A 5,000-nucleotide genomic window follows, 5' to 3' on the forward strand; every position below is an offset into this window, starting at 1 on the left:
CACACACACACACACACACACACACACACACACACTCTCTCTCTCTCTCTCTCTCTCTCTCTCTCTCTCTCACTCTCTCCCTCCCTTCTCTCTCTCATTGTCTCTGCTCTATTTTTCGTTGATGATGCTGAAGCTTACGAAGACTGTAGTGACGGTGGTGATGACCGTGGTGTCGATAGCGGTGACGACGGTGTTGTTGATGGTGGCGTTGGTGATGAAGATAACAGTAGTGGTGGTGACGGTGGTGGTGATGGTGATGGTGATGGTAGTGGTGGTGGTGATGGTAATTATGATGGCGACGATGGCGACGATTGAGTAGTTGTTTATGTTAACGTAGCTCTAACGGTTCTTCTTGTTATTATTGTCAGTCAATGATGTAGGTAAAACACACCAAAGATGATGTGGGTAGACATTGTACAAACAAACACAATAAACAAAAACAGCTTCTTTTAAGCCATTCGTTTCTTCATTGTTTTTCACCATTTTTCCCTATTCTTTTTATTTCTTTATCGCTTCTTTGTTACATGCCATCTATATTGCATCTCTCTCTCTTACTTTATCACTCTCCTTCCTTTCCTCTCTCTCTCTTACTTTATCACTCTCCTTCCTTTTCTCTCTCTCTCTTCTTCATTTGCTTATTTTTGATTCTTTCGTTCTCTTTCTTCCTTCGTTATCGTCTTTCATCTCCCATTTTTTCTTTGTTTTATGTTTCCTTATTTCATCGTTTCTATCCTTCTTTCGTCATTCGTTTCTATCTTTCATTCTACCTTTCATTTTTTAAAAACTTTCTTCATTACTTCGTTGGTTGGTAATTTTCTTCCTTCCTTCATTTTCTCCTTACTTTTGTTTTTCTTACTTTTGTTCTCTTCTTCCCATTACAGTAATCCCTCACCAAATCGCGGTTCACTTATCACGGTTTTTTTTATTTAAGCTTACATCGATTCCTCCAATGTGTTGTTCTGCATTTATTTGTGGCGCTCCGTCGGCTACGACGACGATGGTTCCAGCTGATCCGATCGACGGAACAGCCTGCTTGTGAATTTAACATGCAAGTGGTTGAGTACTCCACAGATACGTAAACTCTTAACGTAGTTCTCGGGGAGATTCAGCGTGAAACAGTGTGACAAGGCTGGCCCCTTTGAAATACGGGTAGCACTCTTCTTTGCCAGCTGAGTGGACTGAAGGAACCTGAAATAAAGTGTCTTGCTCAAGGACACAATGCGTCGCCGGGAATTGAACTCATGACCTTACGATCGTGAGTGGAATACCCTAACCACTAAGGCACGCGCCCTCACATACACACATATATTACTCTCCTTCTCTGTATCTCTTTCTTTCTCCGTCTACGTCTCTCTCTCTCTCTCCCTATATATATATATATATATATATATATATATATATATATATATATACATAATTTTGGGACTGCCATGTTGGCTTGGCGATAACTATTAATTTCCAGTACCGCTGCCGTAGTCTCCTTTAGAGAGACTTAGAAATATTAATAACTCTATTTCTGAAAACCAGTGGATAGATTCCACTGAAATTAGATAAATAACCTTCGAGCAGATAGTCAGCAGCGCCGCCTGGCTAAGGCTTGGCTACTCTGCATTGACAAGGGGCAACACCCTGAAACTAGTCTAGTCTGCAGATGCCAAACCAGCAGGGGGACACTGCTGACCTCCCCTGTTCGAAGGTTATAAAGGACACAGGATTCGTGTGTCACATAGCTAGCTAGAGGCGATGGCTTCTTGGAGCTAATTCACGGCAGCTTTCGTCCTAATTTTGGGACTGCCATGTTGGCTTGGCGATAACTATTAATTTCCAGTACCGCTGCCGTAGTCTCCTTTAGAGAGACTTAGAAATATTAATAACTATATATATATATATATATATATATATATATATACACACACACACACATGCGCACTGACACTCATACTTGTATTATGTGTATGTGTGTGTGTATCTGTGCGTAGGTGTATGTGTGTGCGTGTATTTGTAAGGTAATCACAGAAATGCATTCCGAGACAGAACCTCCTTCAGTGAACCTTTCAGTCAGATATACATTTCAGCGATATAAACCGCAATCACCGCAGCTTCCAGTCATCACCTGATTGTCGAAACCATCTGTCATTTAAAGGCCTCGAGAGAAGAACTTTTGAAATTTCCTAGAAGAGATTTTGGGTATATACTGGCAATTGAAAACTACTTCATTTTTGTCATGCAAGAATATTTCAGTAAATATATCGAAAGGGATATCCACACTTTTTGCAATGTAGACGAAAAATGGCACCTTCGTGTATTATCTTACGCCAAATTATATCAGGATTTTCTACTCTAGCTCCGACAAAATATGCGTCAATAGGATGCAGTAATGTAGCTAAGCTTCTCCATTGTTTAGCCGTTATACTTCAACTGTTTCTCGCTTTACTCTCTTTTACTCTTTTACTTGTTTCAGTCATTTGACTGCGGCCACGCTGGAGCACCGCTTTTAGTCGAGCAAATCGACCCCAGGACTTATTCTTTGGAAGCCTAGTACTTATTTTATCAGTCTCTTTGAACGAACCACTAAGTTACGGGGACGTAAATACACCAGCATCGGTTGTTAAGCGATGTTGGGGGGGGGGGGACAAACACAGACACACAAACACACACATACACACATATATATATATACGTATATACGACGGGCTTCTTTTCAGTTTCCGTCTACCAAATCCACTCACAAGGCTTTGGTCGGCCCGAGGCTATAGTAGAAGACACTTTCCCAAGGTGCCACGCAGTAGGACTGAACCCGAACCATGTGGTTGGTAAGAAAGCTACTTACCACACAGCCACTCCTTTTGGTATTTATATGAACCTGCAAAAGTAAATCAATCATGACCGTGAGTGACGAGCAAGTATGACATCGAAGCGTATATCAACCTTTCATTTAGTGCTTTAGGAGAATATGTTGTCATGAGCAGCAACAGTCATTCTCTCGGAACTTCCGCCCTTGACTCGGTGGTTGTGATAGCTGGAGGGAGACAGAACTGAACCAGTGTTCGACCGATACTTATTTCCAGCCGAGTAGATCAAAAGAGCGTCAAATAAATTGGCTCTCTTGAAAACACAACAGGCCACCTGGTCCAATAACCGAGCACACAATCATATGGCCGCGAATCTAACACCATAACCGCAGGACAATGCGCTTACCTCTGTCTTAAATTGTACTGCGAATATACTATAAGACTTTAGAATATAAAACATTCCACTCAGATAGCACATAATTAGATTGATATAATTTCCCGTGGCATAACAAAGTATAGTACAGTAATTAGCGACTTATCAATACCAGCAATCAGCGTAGGAGTGAGTTAAAAAGATAATGAATTATACCGATCTAGCTGTTAAATTAAATACCTTATGGCAGCTAAAGAATGTGTCTATCATCTCATTTCTAATTAGGAGAATTGGAATAATGCCCAGACCTACATCTGCTTTCCCAAATGACAATACGAAAATATTATGGTTTTAGTTTATAATACAGAAGCAGGCCACATAAAAAAAGACTGACATCATTTTCTATGACGTAATAGTCAATAGTATAGTAACAACGATTTTAATGATTTGCAGAGGAGAGATGATAAAACCCAGGAATTACGCTCATCTAAGCTGTTGAATGAAATGCCTTATGGCAGTTAATGAATGTGTTTAACCAACTATTTCTGTGGCAGACATTGGCAGACTACTTCTATGGATACATATAAAAGTACAGAAAAATACATAGTTTATACATATTATGTGTGTGTGTGTGTGTGTGTGTGTGTGTGTGTGTGTGTGCTTGCGTGTAAATACGTATATATATATATGTATCATTATTATGATTGACCATTGACTGAACACTATTCAATTTTTTTTTCTCCGTGTTTTTCTCCTTGTCTCCGTATTCTTTCTGTTGAAGAGCGTAGCTCGAAACGTCAAAGACTTTCCGTATTCCCGAGCGTCATACTAATATATGCTTTTGTTATTTACACCACCTGTCCTCGTCTGTTGTTATTATTTGTATATTCTCCCATATATATATATATATATATATATATATATATATATATATATATATATATATATACAGAAATATATATATATACATACATATACATATGTACACATACACACATATACATGTATGTATGTACGTATGTAATCCATAAAATAGTTTTACAAATCCTTGTACTGGATTTGTAAAAAAGTATCTTCTACTGTAGATAAAGTATATGTTATTCCATACATCGGTCAATTGTTCTTTCGTGGCCATAAGAAAAGCTCCAGCGTCATTCGAGATGCTGAGATGAGTTATTTTCTTCGTTATCGTAGTTCAAAGCAAGGAACGCAGGTATAGATGCACGTCTCTTTGTCACACAACTCTGCCAAACGGACTTTTCCTTCGTCAACAAGAGAAAGGTAGCTGACAAGACTGATTTCTTGCTTCTCTATTCGAACTCATCTCGAGTGAAAAACGTATATGACGTTGTAGTCGCTGTTAATCATATCGTTTAAAATTTTCCAAGTACTGTTTTCATTTTTTTTTTTTTTGTTTGTCAGAAAATCATTAATTGTTATTTTGTATCTTTTTTCGTTGCAAAATAAATGTATTCTTTTGATTAAATAGAATTTTCTTAAATTTTTTTTTTTCTGTTTATCTTCTGTAAAAACATTTTTTTTCCCCTTCAATCTGATTCATTTATTTATTTCCGACGTGCAAGATGCGTATATAATCATCATAGGCATGTTCTATGTTTACGACTTGTAGGAAAGTAAATATTTTTCTTTGTAAATTAAATTGTTTTCAAGATGAGAACAGGCGATCAGTGACTTATAATGATTACTAACTTCATCTAAGGCACGAGTGCAAGTATCTTAACCCGGGGTAAAGTTGCAGGTCACTGGAAAGTATCAAACTTTCCAGTGCTTACAATATAATTCTTGCTCCAGAAAGGGATTGATTTTCTCTTTCT

General features: G+C 38.2%; 1 protein-coding gene and 1 long non-coding RNA gene across 2 annotated transcripts in view; one reads left to right on the forward strand and one right to left on the reverse strand.

The window, feature by feature from the left end:
• Window positions 1–3,482, reverse strand: part of LOC149136662 (uncharacterized) — a 7,409-nt gene extending 3,927 nt beyond the window's left edge. Inside the window, exons 1-2 of the long non-coding RNA XR_016241177.1 lie at window positions 3,406–3,482; window positions 2,831–2,863 (exon numbers count right to left, since the gene is read on the reverse strand). This is a non-coding gene — a long non-coding RNA (uncharacterized LOC149136662). The remainder of the gene's footprint in view (window positions 1–2,830; window positions 2,864–3,405) is intronic.
• LOC106879862 (uncharacterized) overlaps window positions 1–5,000 on the forward strand; it is a 340,042-nt gene that overhangs the window by 140,129 nt on the left and 194,913 nt on the right. The gene's annotated exons all lie outside the window — the stretch shown is intronic.

This window comes from Octopus bimaculoides, chromosome 3, assembly GCF_046866305.1.
Source record: "Octopus bimaculoides isolate indiv1 chromosome 3, ASM4686630v1, whole genome shotgun sequence".
NCBI lineage: Eukaryota > Metazoa > Mollusca > Cephalopoda > Octopoda > Octopodidae > Octopus > Octopus bimaculoides.